Consider the following 21573-nt stretch of genomic DNA (forward strand, 5'->3'; position numbering starts at 1 on the left):
TCTAAAAGTTAAGACTGTGTAAAGTATTTGCAAAGAAATATCACTCCCAACCTGGACCATTCTGCTCCCTTCCATTCCACACCTTTTCAGTAACCAATGTTAAAGTTTTCTGATTTATCTTTCTAGTGTTTCCTTTTGGAAAGATAGGCAGATACATGTGTATATTTATATTTTCCTTCCTTTCACAAATGGTAGTGTATCCTGTTTTATACTGGGCTTTTTTCCACTTAGTAATATCTTCTGGAAAACACTACATTAATGGGTTATTTTTTGTCAATGTGCTAAACAAAATTTAAATGTTGATCAATTTTTTAAAAATATTGTTGTGAAACAGTAAGGAATACCTTGCATTCCAATTGAAACAGAGGCATCATTTAAATTAATTAATTAAATTAATAGTGCTCGAGATGGACTCTCAGGTATCTGGACTGACAGAGAGTGGTACAGTATGAGGTCCCTTTTTCTGGACCATTTTCTATTGGGAGTTGAAGATTTTTAAAGTGAAAAAATACCCAGTTCATTGCTTGTCAGCTGACGTTTCAATTGTTCAAATAAAATGTGCAATTTCAACATGTCAGCATATGCATATTGGTAAATTCTCATTAAAATTATCATAGAATTCATGCTTTCTGGGTTCATCTTTGTTTTTCATCTAAATTTACTGAATAAAAAATTCTTATGTATGTTTTTTCAAATTGCTGGACTGTGGCACTGTGGGTTATTACAAACTCATGGTATTTCACCTGTGAAGAGTGAATATGTTTTTGCTCTCATGAAACATGTTGCTCAGGTTTTGAAAGATTTATTAAAAGGGAATAAAGAAACTTTCCTTTACAGATAACCTGCTTCAACTTGTTTTATTAGGATTCAGTGCAGAGGAATAATTTAGACATATTCTCTCTGAGTTCTTGAAATGAGATTGCATAATCACCTAAATTATCTTCCTTAGGTCCAGAGAATATAATGCTATACAGGTTTAATATGAATACTGTAATTAAAAAGTTGAATGTTAATTTAGTACAATATCAAACTGCATCTTAAACTATTATTTCTCAGTGCTACCACTCAGTGCTTTTTACTAACACTTTCCAACTTGTAGGTGATGTGTTGCAGATTCTGAGATCTTCTAGCATGTAATAGTAGAAGGAACACTGGACCAGAGCCCTAATAGTTTAGATCACAGTCCTGGCTTTGAAAGATTTGACCATCTGATCTTGTTAGAAGATCTCTGGAACATTATCTAGTCTATTTCACTGGCTTATGGATTTTTCTAAGACAATATAAAAATTTGGGATACTGACTTTGGGTTGACAACTTTTAATTTTGCCAAAAAGGGACATTATAATACATTACAAGTAACTGTAACTTAAGGGCATAAAATACAAAAAAGAAATCATTTTAACACACATACATACATACACATTCCAAACAATAAATTCACTAGCACAGAATTAACTATGATAACTCAGACTGAATAAATATATAGTTCTATGGGGAAAAAAAGAACACCCTAGAGAGTGCAATGGGAGACCAGACATTTCTTTGTATCCCATCTTTTTTTTTCCTTATTCATCTCATCCTTGACAGCAAAGAAGGTTTTTTTTTTTGTTTGTTTTTTGTTTTTGTTTTTTAAAGACAGAGACTATTCATATAAAAGCATATTGGCTTAATCTAGGAGAGACGATCAATATTAGCAGAAAAAGATTTGTTTGTCTTGTAGATACCTCGATTTGAAAGCCCTAACTTTCACCCAGAGATGTACACTGGGGATCTAAGGTAAAGCATTCATCAAGGAACTGGAAACCTAGGAGAAGAGCAGAAGAGAAGACAAGACCGAGGAGATCATAAGGGGCAGGAGGTGAAGGAAGGGAGAAGAAGGCAAAGGGAAATAAATTGAGGGAGAGGGGAATTTGTGGATGCTGCGGCAGACACTGGATTGATGTGGGGGAGTAAGTAGAGAAACCCTTTGGACTATGTATAGTCCATAACCATGTGCGTATAACACCCTAGACATGGGTCACTGCTCATGACCCATGTCTAGGGTGTTATGCGCATAGATTTAGAGCCATATAACTTATTTTTAACACTTTTCTCTTAGTTGTTGAAAACTTTATCAAGGACTGCATTTGAGATTCACTGATTCAAAACATTTCTTTTCTGCCAGAAACTCAGGATTTCATGCTTCCACATGCTTTTTTCCTCGGCTTCAGAGGTTCACTTGTTCCTTCTCCATCTAGATAATTTCTAGTTGTTTTTCATGATTCATTGCAAACAGTAACTCCTCCAAAAAGCTTTCCTACCCTCTCTTTCTAAACTGATGCCGTCTTTGGTGTGTCACAGTACCCTTCTTACTTTCAGCTTTTTTATGACACTGAATCATACTTGTCTTGCATAATTGTCCTCTACTTATCTATAAGATTTCTGACAATAAGAACTGTATCTTAAGGTTTTTTTTTTTTTTTTTTTTGCACCTCACTTCATGTTGAATGAATAAATGCTATTTTCCCTGATTATGATTCCTTTCTTCTTGTCTTTTTGGGAAACTTATTTCTTTTAACATTCTTCATGTTAAGTTGCTCTTCCAAATCTTTCTTGACCTTTTCTCTTATTGCAGCAGATTTAATCATGTGATTCTGTGTTTTAATTTTGTACCTTTCATGAAAGAATAATTTGCAAAATGATAAAATTACATCTCTTCACAAATTTAAAATGAAATACATGTGAACTATTTCATTTAACTCATAAAATAACAAGTGAACCAGAGGATGTGACAACTACTTTGAATGAGAAATGGATTTATATATTTGCTTGACAAATCCATTTGCATTGCCCAAAACAGGAGCTATTTACATTACTGTGGACAAGGAATACCTGTATCACCATTATTTTTCCACAGGTTAACTTCCATCTTGACAGAGCTGTAGAATATTCTAGTGAAAGACAGATTCTTACAGAGTCAGATAACCCCCAAAAGTCCACAAAAAGGACACTCAATAATCCTTTTGCTATATGACAGTCATTAACATTTTTCTTGACAGTTACAATAATCTATTACTAAATTTTCACTTTTTTGAGATTATTTTCATAACCCCCTGCTCCCTACCACAAGTCCTAGGAAAGGGACTTGATCCTAAACTCTTCTGTGGGCAGAGTAAATAATCTCCTATTTCCCTCTTCTGTTTGGCTGAAACCAGCTACAACAAGGAAGGTCAGTTAATTAGTAACTTAAAAGTAAAAATGTAACTTTTTTAAAAAAAGGTCTATTTGTTTATTTTCAGAGAGAATACAGAGGGGAGGGACAGAGTGAGAGGAAGAGAGAGTCTTAAGCAGTCTCTGTGGTCAGTGCTCAGTGTAGAGTCTGACTTGGGGCTCAATTTCACAACACTGAGATCACAAACTGAGCCGAAATCAAGAGTTGGAAGCTTTAACTGACTGTCACCCAGGTACCCCCAAAATGTAACTTTTAGTTTTTAAAATGTTTTATTTATTTAGAAAGCAGAGTGGAGGGAGAGAGAGAATTCCAAGTAGACTCCCAGCTGACCATGGAGCCTGACACAGAGCTCGATCCCACAACCCTGAGATCATGACTTGAATCTAAATCAAGAGTCAGATGCTGAACTGACTGAGCCAACCAGGCACACCTAATGTAAGTAACTTTTAAAAACTAAGTGTGAGAAAGCAGTGGAGAATTGGGAAGATTAGTAAGTGATTCTTGCACTGATCGTTCCAGCATCTTTAAATTTAATCTCCCAATGCTTATCTTACCAGTTTAAGCTCATTTCTTTTAGACTGAGAGAAAATTAGGGATTTATCTAGGAGGTAAGAGTGTGAGGAAAGCTAACAGAGAAGCCTATGACAAAGGTAATAGTGTTCAGAACAATAACTATACTTTTAGAGAATCCACCATTGACCAGGCCCTTTACAATGTAGTTTCTACTTTGGTTGGAGATTGAACCATTACTAGCATCCTACAGAAGAGTGGTTAAGTAACCTGTGGAAGACCACACATTAGGACTTAAATCCAGCATTCTGATCCAGCAACCTGAAATCCAGGTTCTGAGCTCATAAACATTAAGCACTCAGCCTGGGAGCAGCCTGAGCACAGGAATGTTCGCAGCAGAGTGGGCTGTGTGACATGGTGTTGTTTGAGGCTGAGTTCACCAGGGTGTTTTTAGCAGAAGCTACCTCTGTGCACTGTTTTAACAGTCAACTCAGTAAAACTAAGCAAATAACCACCCAAATACTTACCCATATGGTAGGTGTTGACTTATGAACTATTGTCCTCATATTTGGTGAGCACTTTATCATCTGTACCAATGGGGGTGGAGAAGGAGATGGGCAGCCACATTCATAATTAAGAATACTAGATTCTCTACACACTCTCATGTTTGCTTTTAAATACACTCTTGAAAGTATTTGAATACATCTGTGTCAGTTACTTTAGAAATCTTCATAACTTTTTTAAAAAACATTTTTATTTATGAGACAGAGAGAAAGAGAGAATGAACAGAAGGAGGGGCAGAGGGAGGGAGAGAAGCAGGCTCCCCGCTGAGCAAGAAGCCAGTCACAGGGCTCCATCCCAGGATTCTGAGATCAAGACCCGAGCCAAAGACAGACATTTAACCAGATGAGCCACCCAGACAGACACCTCTTAGAAATCTCTTTGAATAATATTGTTATATACTGCTTCCTTGGTTCTGAGTACTACTCCAGGTATTTATATATTGACTCATTTAATCCTTAGGACCACCCCTTGGAGTTGGTACTATAGCATTTTATGGCTAAGCAGATGGAGACACAAAATGTTGGAGCTGGGCTTCAAATACATGCAGGCTGGCTCCAACAACATATGGTCCTCACTGAGAGTTGCCTCCTGGTGAGACCAAACTCAGAAATGCCCATTTACAGGTGAGGAGAACACCCTCAGGAATGAAATTATACTTCTATTCTCGTCTTGTCACTCTTAGCCTGGATTTTCTATAGTTTATGTAGGCTTTGTTCTTCCTGAATAAATAAGAAGATTGGGCTTGAGAAGACACTTTTTTACAAAATAAATAAAAGCTGAGATGTCAAGGAAATGACGCTGAGCAGAAGTCGAGCTATAAATAGTAAGAGCAGTTTACTTTACTTTTTAAGTGCCAACCTAATCAACTAGAAGCAAATACAGAGAAAAGTATAGTTAAAAGGGTAGCAAACTGCAGAAATGAATGTGGATGATTTTACAGACCAGCTACAAATCATAAATAATAGAAATAAGAAGTGACTTCTAGGAATTTAATAAAATTCATTGTAGCATCACAACTGGGTTCAGACATTTTTTTTTTAAGATTTTATTTATTTACTCATGAGAGACAAAGAGAAAGAGGCAGAGACATAGGCAGAGGGAGAAGTAGGCTCCCTGCGGGGAGCCTGATGTGGGACTCCATCCTAGGACTCTGGGATCATGACCCGAGCCAAAGGCAGATGCTCAACCATTGAGCCACCCACGTGTCCCTGGGCTCAGATTCTTATTAGTTGTGTGACCTTGAGCAAACTAACCACTGTGAGCCTTAGTTTCCTCACTTGTAAAATGAGATACTGAGTGCGGTGCCTGGTGGCGCAGTCAGGTGTCTGACTCATGGTTCCAGCTGGCGTTGTGATCTTAGGGTGGTAGAATTGAGCCCTGAGTCAGGTAGCACGAGGTCTGCTTGAGATTCTCTCTTCCTCTCCCTCTACCCCTCTTGCTAGTACTCTCTCTCTCTCTAAAATAAATAGTAAGTACCTACCTCATAGTGATAGAACTGAGATGTTTGTTAAAGTGCTTAGCATAGACCTGACAAATGGTAAATGCTCAAGTCATGGTAGTGATTATAAATGACTAACAAATGCTCTTCTGCAGCCACTGAAAATATCTTTGAGGGCACAGAAGATGGCTAACAGTGGAAGTTTTTACTTCACAATCAGGTACAAATGTGTGATACTCTGGATGCAGAAATCTTGAAATCATAGCAAGTCTTGAAATGGGACAAAGGAGGTATTTCAAAACAGCTATGATAAACTGGCCTACAGTCACGTAGAGTCTAGCTATCTATTACCCATCATCTGACAGGACACAGTAGAGAGACAGTGACAAGGAAATAAAACATTTATATTTAGAAAATTTTTCATATGTTTTAAAATTTCCTCTAATAAATAGAAAAATTATTTTATTAAAAATATTTACTTTGGGCATTTGGATGGCTCAGTGGTTGAATGTCTGCCATGGGCTCAGGTCATGATCCCAGGGTCCTGGCATGGAGTCTGGCATCGAGCTCCTGAGCTGCTTTTCCCTCTGCCTATGTCTTTGCCTTCTCTGTGTGTCTCTCATGAATAGATAAATAAACTCATAAAATAAAAAAAAATTTACTTTAACTTATTCTATTAAGTAATTAAGGAAACCATATTCTTTTATTTGGTAAATAGCTTTATACTGTCTGTCAGAACATAGCAATGAGTATTGTAAAAATTCTAGTTAATTTTTGTTTTCTATCACTTTTAGGCTTATTATAATTTCTGTATTTGGAATAAAGTATCCATTCAATGCCCACCTTGATCCAAAAGCTGTATTTTTAGCTCACTTGTTGGCATGCAATATAGCTGAGGTTACAATATAACTAAGCTGATTTTTTTTTTTTTAGTAATGTTAGAGATTCAAATGAATCTTTAATATCTTGAGAACATAGTTTTAATCTAGGATCCATTTTCAAGATTCTTTGTACTTGCTGTTTTTGGATTAAGCTTTCTCTGAAGCACAATTACATTCTTATTTTTGGTTCCCACTGGGTACATTTAAAGTGATGGCAAACCTTTCCAACGGAGTAAAAATATATGTGCAATTTTATTCTGGAGGAATATTTTCTAAGTAGAAGAATTTATGACTTACTTATTGCTTATTTTAGGCTTGTAAATGGTCCTGGGCTAAAGCTGTTACTTTTGTTGTTTTCACAGTAGATTGACTTTGCTGTTAGTAGAAGTAAAGATTTGGTGGAAATCATATAGTATAATTCTATGTTGTTAGAAACACAGTACAGTATATAAATTATTACAGGTCATAGAAAAAGATGAAGTTTTTTCAATTTGCTTTATAATACCTACATAACCTTAAAAAAAAAACAAACATGATGTAAATGGAAAACATAACCAAAATTTTCATACATACACATCATACACCAACACTTATAGATCCAAGGAAAGAAAGAGAACATTGTAATTTTAGGGCTAAAAGCCATTTTTAGAGAAAATTAAGCTTAACTTCTTTGAATTCCAAGGAATAAATGAGAAAATGTTGGCTCATTGAGATTAAATGATTGATGAAAAATGATGCAGCCAGTTGACCAATATGGTGTGCTAGAATGAGGAATTCAAAGATCAATTCTAATGTTATAGAAAAGTAACTGCAGGGGTTCCTGGGTGGTTCGATGGGTTGGGTGTCTGACTCTTGGTTTCTGCTCAGGTCATGATCTCATGGGTCATTACACTGAGCCTCACATTGGGCTCCACACTCAGTTGGGACTCTGCTTGAGGATTCTCTCCTTCTATCCCTCTTCCCACTTATACACACACGCACACTCTGTCTCAAATAAATAGATACATCTTTAAAATAAAAGACAAAAAAGACAAAAAAACAAAAGTAATTGCATAGGAAAATAACTTTATCATGACACACACACACACACACACACACACACACACAAAGGAAACCCAGCAACCAACTCTGTTATGAAAAGGAATGATTGTTAGCATGTGGCTGAGTTGCTATACTATGTCACTGCAGAGTAGCCTTGACTTTAGACCTTGCCCTTTAATTCTCAATTAATTTTGCTACTTTGATGAATTTGATCTGCTAGTGTAACCACATTTTAGTCATTCAGTTAAACCAGGTGTTCTTTAAATGACCACTTAACCAAATTAATACTTATTTTGGTACCTGGTGTTGAATTGACAGGTTACTTGGGCAGTTGTAATGTATTTTTTAAAAAGATATTATTAAATAAATGATTGATTTATATGGGTTAACAAACAAAAGATATAGTGCATTTTATTACATTTTACAAATTACTGGAAGTTGGTTTTTGTCGTAGTCCTCAAAACAGGCTGTGCAAGAATAAGTCACGGGAATAAAAGATAGCATAAGGAATATAGTCAATGGTATTGTAATAGGACTGTATGGTGACAGATGGTAGCCACCCTTGTGGTGAGCACAGCATAATGTAAACACTTGTCAAAGCACTACCTTGTACGCCTGAAACTAATGTAGCAGTGTGTCAGCTGTGCTTTAAAAAAAAAATTTGAAAAAAAAAAATTTGTACAAGTTCACAAACCAATCCTGAAAATTCAATGAAATAGTTGAGTACATTTTGAATTGAACTGAAAATTTGTGCTATTGTAGATATTGCCTAAACCAGAGAATTATTTATTTGTTCTTTCTTTTCTTTAATCTTTCTTTTCCTTAATCTGTTCTTTTTCTTTTCTTTTTTTTTCTTTAAAGATTTTATTTATTTATTTGAGACAGAGAGAGAAACAATTAGGCAGAGCAGCAGGCAGAGTGAAAGGGAGAATCAAGCTCCCCTTGGAGCAGGGAGACTGATGTGGGGGTCAGTTTCAGAACCCCGGGATCATGACCTGAGCCTAAAACAGATGCTTAACCAACTGAGTCACCCAAGAACCCCTAACGTGTTCTTTTTCTGAGTTGTTTAATCTGTGTAATCTGAGTTTTCAGTCTGAGAAGGCTGATATATTTTAAATTCAGACACATTACATTATTTCTTACAGTTAAAAAAAAAAGCTGAACAATGAAATATTCCCCTTCTTTAGCAATTCAATTATCAGCAAATGTTAATCAGTAGTAATCAAAAATGTTAATTAATTAAAAAAACACCAGCTAAAATGAAGCAGACAGGTCAGGTCTGAGGATCCAGAGGGGTTCCAGGACCCAGAAAGGGTCCGGCAGGACCAGCCAAAAGGGTCCTTGGTTTCTTGCAGGATGGAAATCAAACATGAGCCAAGAGGAAGAAAGAGCCGAGTTTCCTGAAGACAGACAGAGAGAACAGATATAGACAAGAGTGTCCAGGAGACTCGGGAAGGAAAAGGAGCAGGAGTCTCATCTTTCTTTGGCAGTCTGGAGTTCTTGTTGAGGTGAGTGGTCTGGCATACATGTCCTCTCAGGAATCCAGGAACTGGTTGAACAAGAATGAGTGTTCAAGTGTCTTCCACAAGTCACTTATGCCCTGGACACCAGAGGTCTTGGTGTTAAGGTGTTAGGAATCAGTGGTTTTAGAGTTTGTTTATGATGAACCTCACCCTGTCACTCCTTAGATGTTATCTGTTGTGCTGGAAGACTCTGAAGAAATAAGTTCCTTGATCTTCACAAGGAGGACAAGCATGTGTAATGGGGGTGTGCAGGTTCTAGCAAGAACGGAAGCAGGAAAAGGAGCAAAGAAAAAACTTAATTTTTTTTCATGGGGTTCCTTCAGTTTTCCTGTGTCAAAAACAATAGGAAATTGAATGCTAGTAAAATGAATTACACACAATGCATGATATAGTTAACATTTTCTAGTCTAATGTTTTGGGTAGCTTCCTATAAATGCAGCAATTTAGAGTACAATTTGAAGATGTGGCCAATTTGCAACAATTCAATCAATGTATAAGGCCCAAGAAATGTAAGTTCTTGTAATATTCAGGGTAGTAAGCTTTTCCCTCAATGGGTTCAAACAGAAAATCTTTGCATTACAAACATTGATGCTGTGGTTTAATGTTTTGGGATTCTCATGTTGTCCTTCCTGTCCTCATATTTCAACAGCATTCAAAGCACAACAGCTGGCCGATCCGGAGGTTTTTTCCCATAGCCATTGGCCACTGATTCTCTTTGTGTTCTTAATGGGTATAGATAGCTGCTAGGCCAGCATCTGCTTGAGACACAACTACAGTGAGAAATTCACAATCACAACCTGAAGCCTCTGGCTCTTTGTAATTTATACAGAGTTGGGGCTCAGATTGTTATGTACATCTGAAAAAAATGAGTATCTGTTCACTAGGGAAAGTAGGAGAGAAAACGAGGAAAGACTAGGGAAAATAAATGAGAGTTTAACAGTCTGTTCATTTCATGTTACTGGACAGAAAACCTTTTTGAAACAGCATGAAAACAACATGAATATGGTTGTTTTTAGAGTTTTCAAGTTCAGGTAAATTCTCTAGAGAGTATGTTTAGCTACCGTACTCAATTTCAGGGTGTGCTGAAAGCTCTCATTACTGTTAGAGCTCTATGAATAGCAGACCCCCATATTGATTAAAAACCAATCACCCTGCAGTAGTTGTGTAAATTCGCTTTCATGTATAAATCTGCATATATGAATATGTTTGTATATATTCCAGTATTATATGGTACAAATGATAAAAAAATGTGGCTTATGTTTTTTTCTGTGAATTAATGGGTATTTTATATTGTGTTTGTACTGCATTAATGGATGTTTTAGTAATTTATATGAATAAACTATAACTTTCCACAGATTTCTGAAACATAGCAGTTTTATTGTTACTTTGAGGAAATATAAATAATAAGGGTGGCCATAAAATTGTAGCTGTTTGAAGCATTTGATTTTAATTTCTGTGGGTTTGAGCATCTGTTTCCCATCATGAACTAAGTTATATTGCCTATGTTTGTACCAATCATCATTTACTTAAGAATGAAAAATAAGGTCTGTAGGAAAGTTTAAGCACTTATTCCTATTTGATTTGTAATTAAGGCCAATGATCAGAAGTTTTTTGGGAAAAATGCAAAAAGTTAAAATTGTATTTGTTTAACAATATTTGTAACTCAAATTATTTATATGTAGCAAGTAGTAGCTTTAAAAGATATAAAGTATCCGAACACAGCTCAGAAGATAAACTTAAGAACACTTGGATGAGCAGTAAAATCTTTTTCTTATGACTACAATCATTAGTCATATTCATGTATATTCATCTGTATCTACTTGTACATTAGGCATATGTATCCATGATGTAATATGAGAATCATATTTCTGAACTTTCTAGATATGAAGGTATAGTCCAAACATCTACATAATCAATGGACATCCCCCAAGATAGTAACTATGAAGACTCTATATTAGAAAGTAGTGGTAATCAAAACAACAGGTTTTCCCCTTTCTCTGCATCCTTGCCAACACTTGTTATTTCTTGGTTTTTTTAGGAGAACCCTCCTGCACTGTTAGTGGAAATGCAAACTGCTGCAGCCATTGTGGAAAACAGTATGGAGGTTCTTCAAAAAGTTAAAAACAGAACTACCCAAGACCCAGCAATTGCACTGCTAGGTATTTACTCAAAGAATACAAAAGTGCTAATTCACAGGGATACATGCACCTTGATGTTTATAGCAGCATTACCTACAATAGCCAAATTATGGAAATAGCCCAAATGTCCATCAAGTAACAAATGGATAAACAAGTGATATATATATATATATATATATATGAATATTCATATATGCATATGAATATTTCTCAGCTATAAAAAAGGATGAAATCAGTGTGCCTGGGTGGCTGAGTCAGGTAAGTGTCTGCCTTCTGCTCAGGTCATGATCATGGAGTCCCAGGATCAAGCCCGGAATTAGGCTTTCTGCTCTGTGGGGAGTCTGCTTCTGCCTCTCCTCACCGTGCCCCACCCCCTTGCTCTCTTGCTCACTCTCTCAAATAAAAATAAATAAAATCTTTTTAAAAAATGAAATCTTGCCATTTGCAATGACATGGATAGAGCTCCAGAGTATTATGCTAAGCAAAATAAGTCAGTCAGAGAAAGACAAATAACATGTGATTTTGCTCATATGTAGAATTTAAGGAACAAAACAAACAATCATAGGGAAAAAAAGAGAGAGAGGCAAATCAAGAAACAGACTCTTGACTCTAGAGAACAAGCTGATGGTTAGCAGAGGAAAGGTGGATGAGGGGATGGCTGAAATAGGTGACAGGGATTAAAGAGTGCACTTTTGATGAGCACCAGGTGTATGCAAATGCTGAATCACTATACTATACATCTGAAACTAATACTCTATGTTAACCAACTGGAATTCAAATAAAATCTTTAAAAAATATGAAAAAAAAGAGAAAGTAGTAGGAACAATTTTATAAAATAATCTTGGAAAGGAAAAAGTTACAAAGGAAAAAGAAAATAAAAGCTAAAGACAAATGAGAATGGCTTATTTTCTTTAGTATATAAGAAGCTCTTATCTTTAAATAAAAAAGGCAGGAGACTTGTATAGTCAATTCACAACAAAAGAAGCTAAGTAAGGCTCACTCATAATTAAACCTATGCAAATTAAAGCAACAAAAACTATTGATCATGTTCTTTGGAAAAAAGAGCTTGATCATACCCACATTTGATGAGAGTATGAGGAAATAGGTGGAACATATATTTCTGCTAGCTATGTATATCTGTTAACTTTTTGAAGTGCGGTTTTGCAATATCTATGTAATAGAAAGGGCACATAGTTCTGACCCAGTAACTGCACTGTTAGGAATTTATCCCTATTGATGTATTTGTAATCATATGTCAACACATGCACAAACACGTGCGCACATCATCTATAATATCAAAATAGAAATACTGGATATCATATTAGGTACACGAATATTAGTGAGCTACATGAGTGGAATTCCAAGGATTCCATACAAAAGAATGAAGCAAGCCTGTACATGCTGATTTGGAAATAGCCTCATGATATGTTTTTGGGAAGAAAAAGAACAAGTTTTAGGAGACAGTACATAACACAATGTATGTATTATGCTTCCATTCATGTAAACAAAATAATAACCAAGACATCCTGAGTATAGCTATATGCCAAGATTTATACTAATTGTTTTACAAACTTCAACATCAAAACAGCCCTTATCTTTCCATTTTGAGGATTAGAAAGGATTTGTAATTTTCCTAAAGTTATGCAAGTGGCTAAAGCCATTTACTTGAATTAAGTTCCAGTCTCAGTATGTAATTGCTAAGGTTGTTGGGGTCAACTATTTAGGAATGTTCCTGAAATTTAATAAATTGCAGTTACAGAAAGAATATGGGCACTACCTCCACAGAGAATTTCATGTAAAAATGAGAGTTCATTCCACATTTCTTACCATCTTATTTACATATCTATGGTAGTTTCTTCTTTTTTTTTTTTTTTTGAGAAAAGCACGTACATTTGTACCCCTTTCCTTTGAAAACATAATAGTCCATTTTTTAAAATGTAGTTTTTTAGAATTAGTATAAGGTGTCCAACAGTCATATAGGGTAGGTGCTTTGGGCCTGAGGAGACTGGGCTGTCACGCGCAAAGCAAAGCAGTGGTCTCTTGCGGAGTTACATGGGTTCCTTACCTTTGACACCAGATGTCTTGTTTTTTCTCATCTTGAGACTCAATGTTTGATGTAGGGCATCAAGTAAGGCTCAAGGGCTTTACACCAAAGTGCTACATCAGTTCAGCAACACTCACTAACACATCTTAAACCGAAAGGGCAATTGTTTCTTGCCTTTTCTTTCTTCTTTTTCCCTTATGCATAATTCATACAAGATTATTCGTCTATGTTTATCATGCTACTGTATGATCTAACTGAAGATTAGAAATGAGAAAATAAAACTCTGTCAGTCACAGATTCAGAAATAATCTTTTGCTTTTAAATGTAATCAATTTATTTTGCTCTCTGAATTGAAAGTCTCATAATTTTGAAATCTGAAATATCTTTGTAAAGAAAGCAGTACAATAATGGTGAATAACAATGGAGTATAAATCTGTAGCCTTACAAATGATTTTGCAACAAGGAGTAGAGAACAACATATTTTTCTAACACTCCTAAATTAAATTTTTATAATAACTTAAAAAATGAGTCCTGAAAATGGATGACCTAGATTAGTTAGTGTATGGGCTGAACTGTGAGAACAAAAATGCCCTAGGGTGGAGGGACAGTCAGCCAGCACTATAGTCCTCTTTCAATTTGCAGTCCAGGGTGGGCTAGTGGCCACAGGCTGACGGGCCACTTTTCAATGCCTCTAGATGCTGGCCTCAAAACTATTGCAGCCGTTTCTAGCTGCAAGGAAAAGGAAAGAAAGGAAGGGGAGGGAAGCATTCGTAAAAGGCAAGTGATGCAGGAATTGCACACTTCCCTTCCTTATGGAGTCCATTAGTAAGAACTTAGACACATGGCCAGTCATACCTCTGAGGGAGACTGGGAAATGTGGTTTTCATCTGGGTGGCTAGCTGAAATGTTACTATCACACACACACACACACACACACACACACACACACACCAGAACAGATGGGGGCAGGAAGCAGCAGTCTGTCATATGTACCTTTAATTATTTTATAACTTTAAAATTCATTTTACAATTGCATATAAATTCTAAAGAGGTAGAGATCAATAAAGCACAACTTGAAACTGCTACAATATAAATTAAGATGCATTTTAGCTCCAAGCATTTAATTTAAATGTGCTTTTACTTAGGGTGTTGAGTAATTAAAACTAAAATGTCAGGAGTCAATAGTTTAATCCAAGTCATTTGTAGGAGGGCCTATAAGATAAGCTACATTACCTTCTCTTCATGTAAGAATTCTACAACTGAAAAGTCATTTCATGTTCTTTTTTTTTTTTTAAGATTTTATTTATTTATTCATGAGACACAGAGAGAGGCAGACATATGCAGAGGGAGAAGCAGGGTCCCTGCAGGGAGCCTGATGCAGGACTCAATCCCAGGACCCTGGGATCACGACCTGAGCCTAAGGCAGATGCTCAACCACTGAGGCACCCAGGTGCTCCTCATTCCATGTTATTACACTTCAAAAATTCTGTTACCTTCTAAGCAAGTTTCTTCATTTAGTCATTCAAGAATCTCTAAATCAATTTAATTTTCCCAATACTTCTGAAAATGTTACTATTGTTAACATGGCATCTAAATCCTTGGAGTTAGACCTGTCGTGGACTGTTGATTGTGGAGAGGATGTGCCCCCCACTTGATCTCTAGCTGACCTGGGCGGTGGGAGATGCCTCACCCTCTCCTGTCCTTATGATATTAAGCGCTCTGCTTGCCTTTCTCACGCTGGAAGCTGCCACAGAGACACAGCCTGGAGATAGTGATGTGTTGTTCAGGCTCTGTGGATGATATATGTGGCTGAACCTAATAGAGGTCTCTACATAAACTTTTAAGGTTCTGGCAGGTAGATGCAGAGATTTACTGGTCTTGCAGCTGCCTAAGACAAGCCTCGTATGCAAGTATGCTTGCTTTATTAATCCTGCCACCTACCGACCTGGAACAATCTACCTCCTCTTGGGTGTCTCCTTACCCTCCCTATGAGGGCCAGTTTGCAAACCAACACAGACCTCTAAAACTTTTGCTTAAGTGAATTTACTGTTGTGCAGCTAAGTAGGGTACTGTGATTCTGTAACCACTCTTGTCAATTTACTGCAGGAAGTTCTAGTAGAGACACATGAAGCTGAATATTTTAAAGAAAAATGGCAGGATAGATAAATTTCAGAGTTGTTCAGTGTTTTGAATATGGACTCAGAGTCATTTTTTCTATGTGTTCTGTTATGTACTGTGTTAATTTAAAAGGCTAAAAGGTGCTTGGTATTTGGTTTATCAGAACAGATACAGAAGCAGTGGGCCAGCTTGACAATTCACAGCCCTCTTACACTGATAGAAACACTAGAGTAATCAAGAAAGTTTAAGAAACCAGCGAACATTCTTGAATACATGTTTATTTAACTCTTTCTATGCAGAAAGATAATATTTTTTCATTCTTTGTTGAATGTTAACGTTATGGCTATGTATCTTTCATTTTTATGGTTTTTAAAAATAATAGCAGAATTGTGAATTTCTCATTAACTTTTCCTCAGGTTAAATACATTTTGTGCAGCTTATGCTTGCCATTAGGGCTAAGAACTTCACTACACTTGGAATAGAACTACATTTGACTTACATTGCAAAATTTTTCGATTAGAATTCTTCTGATAATACTTCACACATTTCATAGCCATCTATATGCTAATATTTCCAACAAATTATTATATGCTATTTCTACATAACCTTTTTCTCAACAAATGACCTGTCATGTTCATAATGGCCTCAATTTTTGGTGGCAGTTTTAATTTTATCTAGCAAAAAATTGAAGTCCCATAAAGAAACTAATTACATAGTTTCACAGTTAATAATATGGTTTCTAGTTTTAAGACTTGTAATGTGCAAATTTATCTGGTTAAATTTTCTAAGATCCAAGACCTTTATTTTAAAAAAGCATGTAGAAAGCTTTTAGAAGCAACATAGAAGTTTTCATACCATGGACATAGAAACATTGAATGTTGATTTTCTATTACTGTTATTTATATTTTTTGTTAAGCTTAAACTGTATTTCAGTTATACACATATGTCTTATTAAGGTTCTATCTTTGAAGAATTAATGGCTCTCCAAAATATAATCAGAAGAAAGGCACATCAGCTGAAAAATTCATGTGAATTGTTTACCAATAACATTACATATCTGAAACCTTGAGATTTATAGGACTCTTAAAGTATACAGTTCTTCTGACTCCTGACTACTGCTTCCAGGCAGGCAGTGGAAAGGAAATCCATGATGTGGAGGGTTGTTTCATCTGCATCTAGGTGATCTTAATAAAGACTCAATTAAAAATAAATAAACTGATACAAACTGTATATAATTTGATATAATTTTAAGAAATAAATATTTAAAAACCAGTATTAAAACACAGACAGATGAGGTGCCTGTGTGGCTCAGTGGTTGAGCATCTGCCATTGGCTCAGGTCTTGATCCTGGGGTCCTGGGATCGAGTCTTGCATTAGGCTTCTCATAGGGCGTCTGCTTCTCCCTCTGCATATGTCTCTGCCTCTCTCTCTGTGTCTCTCATGAATAAATAAAATCTTTAAAAAAATGTAGAAGGACTTTTAGAAATTTTCATTTGATACTACCCTTGATAACTTGAAGAAAGGATTTAAAATGGGAAAAGCAAAGCAACAGAGGAAAAAAGACAAAAGGAGATGATCTTAGAGAGCAAGAGATTCACAATAGGGACACTGAGAGAAAAACCTATGAAGAAAAACTATTGAGAAAAAGGAAGAAAAATAAAGGTTTGAATCGAAGTAGAGGTTTACTAAGCTTTTAGGTTAGGTATTCTGGTAAATGTTTTCTTTAACGTACAGAGACTTGAGTATTCCTTCATTTATCTATTGATCATAGAAGAACTCTGTCATTCATATGTCCATCTGCAGATACAGGATTTCCATATTGACACCAGGAAGGCTCTAAGCACATCTTGTCAACTTGCTGTTTTGCTTTCCAAATCTAATCTGAAAATATGCTTTCCTCCATTCTATTGCCTTAATTGCTTTCTCTCATAATTGGTTTGGTGAATGAATGACTTAAATGTATTCATTGTGTAATGGCATTGCACTACTTTACATAATTTATATGATTACCATTACATTATTTAATTATTTTTCTCATTTTATTTCATAAGGCTTTTGGGGCATAGCTTAGTTGAAAGACATATTCAAAAAAGCTCACACATATTGTTCTTTAATGTCAAATTACTGTTTCCATTAAGCTTAATGGTCCTTCAGAGAAATTGACTTTTGAATATACAAAACTATTTTATCATTTTGATTGAAATAGTTTTAATTTGGGCACTTTGTTGTCTACAAAGCATTGAATGCTTGCATGATTGGGCTTAACTGCACACGCACACTCAGTGGATCTATCATAGAGCAAATTGTGTGTTTTATCATCCATTCTCATTACTACTGGTTGACTTTAGCATTTCAGACTCCAACAAGGATAGTGTTACTAAATGACTACAGCATATTGATTCAGAAGCCAACTTCCTAGTCCTTGAAAATTTCAGAAGGAAGCCCTATTCCTTTTCAACAGAAGGAATTTAAAGTGGAGACTGAAATCTCACACTACTTAAACTGTCATAATACTGTAAATGTAGTACATAATCCCACATTTGATGCTACTAAATTAAACCTTGCAGCAGTGATGAAAGCAACCGAAATTTTAGCTCTATATTGTGTAGAAGGCTGGGAAGATATTTCTTTCCCTGTGTCTGATTGACTAATTTGTTTAGGGGACAGAGAGATAGGAAGAAAGGCAGTTTGTAAACTTGATTTTTGAAAGGCATTTTCTTTGAGAATTTTTGTTTCTCTAATAAAAAGCAAATTACTGTGTAAATAACTATCCCATGCCTGGTTTAAACTGTTTGGCTCGGGCAGCCCCGCTGCCTGCAGCCCAGGGCACGATCCTGGAGACCTGGGATCGAGTCCCGCGTCGGGCTCTCTGCATGGAGCCTGCTTCTCCCTCTGCCTGTGTCTCTGCCTCTCTCTCTCTCTCTCTCTCTGCATCTCTATGAATAAATAAATAAAAAATCTTTAAAAAAAATAAACTGTTTGGCTCAAGCCCGTATCTTGTCTTCTCAAGTCCATGAAGATGGTAACAAAACAATAGAGAAAGGAATCTTACTCTTAGATTTGCTGCTATAAATTCAAAAGTCTCTTGGTGAACAAAAATCATTGATCTTAAAGAATTTGAGTTCTGGTAGAGAGTGGTAGACAATAAGCATAATGAATTAGTAAACTAAGTCTTGGGTTAAAAGATTAACTGCTATGGGAAAATGGAGCAGGTAAGAGAGATGGAAGTGTTGGAGTGGTTAAGTCTTAAGGAGAGGCTGACGTTTGAGAAGAAGCCTAAAGAAAGAGAGTGAGCATGCAGGTATCTGAAAGAAGAGTATTCCAGGCAGAAGGAAAGTCAGTGCCAAGGTCCTGAAGCAGAAATTTGCCCTGTGATTTAAGGGATTAGAAAGAGCCCAGTGTGGTATGAGCAGGAGTCATAGGAGATAAGGCCAGAGAGATAATGGCTTTGGTTTTTGTTTTGAGAAAGGAATAACACATGACTTACATTTTTAAAAGACCTCTTTGGATGCTGTCTTGAGAATAAACTGAAGTGGGACAAGGCTGATGAAGAGCAGTCAGAGGTTATGGCAATAATTCAGGTGAGAGATGGTGGTGGTATGGACCAAGATCATTGGTTAAGGTTTGGATGAAGCAATTGAAGTATGGAATTTTGAAGGCAGAGCTAGAGGATTTCCCAATGAATCAGATCAGAGGAGTGAGAGAATGGAGTCAAGGGTGATTCCAAGAGATGTTGGCCTGAGATACTGGTGGGATGGAATTGCCAATTGTGAGATGGGGAAGGCAGTGGGAGGCACAGGTCTAGGATAAGATCATGGGTTCAGCTTTGGAACCATTAAATTACAAAGACCTATTACTCCTGTAATTGAGATGTTGAGGAAGTTGCAAGAAGAGGAGGTTCGGAGGAGAGGTTAATTTTTGAGATGATTGGAATGCTTGGAATGAATCTATCTGCCTATGGATACTTAAAGCAACGTTAATGAACGATGTTACCAAGGGGGGTGACTATAAATAGAGAAGACACACAGTCCAGGCACTCCAATCTATGAGAGATTTTTGGCTAGCTAACAACCCAGGGAGGAGTATCAACCTCAACAATGAAGTAGAGTTTAGGAAGATGCAGCCTGGACTATGAGTGAAGGGAACGGTGACTGACTTTGCAGCAGAACCCTGGAAATCTTCCCAATTTAGACTTTGCATGAGGGGAAAAGGCAGGCATGAGAAGGCTTATCACTACCTTTTAGAATTGCAGTTGAGATTTGTAAGCCAATATTTTGAATGAATTCATGTTTGTAAAGCATTTAGAAACAATGCCTCATATGGCATGTTATACTAATGTTTGTTAAACAGATACATTTACAAAATAGTCATCAGTTTCCCAGACCCTTCAATCCTTTTGCCACATCTCCATACAAAATGGCTTAGAGTCAGATTTTTATCCTCAGGTAAAAATATCCAAGGAATGTTCTTTAATTTTTTAATATGGAGGAAATCTTAATTTATTAGTAATAGATTTTTGCAGTTAAAAGACTTAAAAAATAATCTCTGCCCAATGTGGGGTTTGAACTCACAACCTAGAGATAAGATACATGCTATATGAATGAGCCAGCCAGTGCCCCAGTTAAGAAACTTTTAAAGCAGATGCTTTAATAAGCCATTTGCTGAGGGAGTGAAAACTTGAAAGGGCTTCCTTGAGAGAAAATAGATGGTCTTTGTCCATTGTGCTGGTAACTAGTAAACTATTATTTTGTAGAATGGGGTAAGCAAGCTAAGGGACAAACTGAACTGCTCCACACAATTTTGGGTGTTTCCTGGGAGTTGTATGTAGGAAGGAAGAAGAGAAGAGATTAAGTTGCTGAGTTGGGAAACAATCAAAAATAGAAATATTTAATGGGGAATTTTATTACATTTTTGCTGTGCAATACGTGACAAGAATGTTTTCCTCCCACCTCTCTACAAAATAGTCAGTAAAATCACTATGTTTTGAATGTGTTGTTGAATTGGATATTTCAATGAATATGATAAAATACCTCTTGTTCCACAGAGAATTTGAAATGATATCACAGATACGAAATGTTAGAGCTTGAATATTTTTCCTACTTTCCAAGGCCACATAGATTTTCTTGTTTCTGAACCTTGTATCTTTTGATAGCTATTTTAACATTTTCTATACATTTTCTGCAGAAACCAGTATGAAAGTGTTAGTAAGTATAACTTGAAAATATATGGATTAAACACAATTAAATAGCTGCTTTTCCTGTAAGAATTCTATATTATTTGGCAACATGAATCATCAAGCAAGGGAATATAACATACACTCTTAAAAAAAAAATGTTTATCTCATAAGGTTCATGGCACACACTTGAAGAAGCCGTTCAATTGCAACTAATTTTTAATCAATTCTTATGTCTTGGTTTTAGTTTTTTTCCAGCTACAAAATCCCCCCCATGGCAACAAACTGGACCCAAAAATAGATTTGTGAATTGAATGGCAAGGTGACCTTGAGTTCTAGAAGATCTCAGTACTGGTTGAATGGGAGACAAGTAGGCCCAATCTTTGCTGTATTTTGGCACCATCTGGTGGCAGTTAAGTGACTCGGCTGAAGTATCATTGGGAAGGATTGAGTCTGTTACTGATTGGGACTTCCAGTGCAGTAGGGGAGATTGCAGAAATCTTCCAGTTTCTTGGTGCAGGAAAAAACTAGAAGGAGAAACTCCCTTTTGCTCTCTGCACCCCTTCTTGTATCCTGAGGTAGACCACCTGTCATTTTCCTGGGTTTATTCCCTTCTGTCCACAGAAGATTAGAACTTGTATCTGCCCCCATTTGAGTAATGGAGGTTAGGTGAAAGATGGGGTCCAATCACAATTGAGCCATTTTCAGTTCAAGTTATCATGGGGTTTTTCTATATAAGTTCTTAAAACTTAGAAAATGTGTGTCATATTCCGTTCACTCTTCAAGGAGGATTTGTTTTGTGATAGTATAAAATGAACAAAACTTAGTTTTTACCTTCATGCATTAACAGTATAGTGGGATGACTGTAAACAGATAATTCTAATAGAGCTAAAATAACGTTATATCATTATAGCCAAAACTCGGGACTGGCT

Source organism: Canis aureus, chromosome 7, assembly GCF_053574225.1.
Source record: "Canis aureus isolate CA01 chromosome 7, VMU_Caureus_v.1.0, whole genome shotgun sequence".
NCBI lineage: Eukaryota > Metazoa > Chordata > Mammalia > Carnivora > Canidae > Canis > Canis aureus.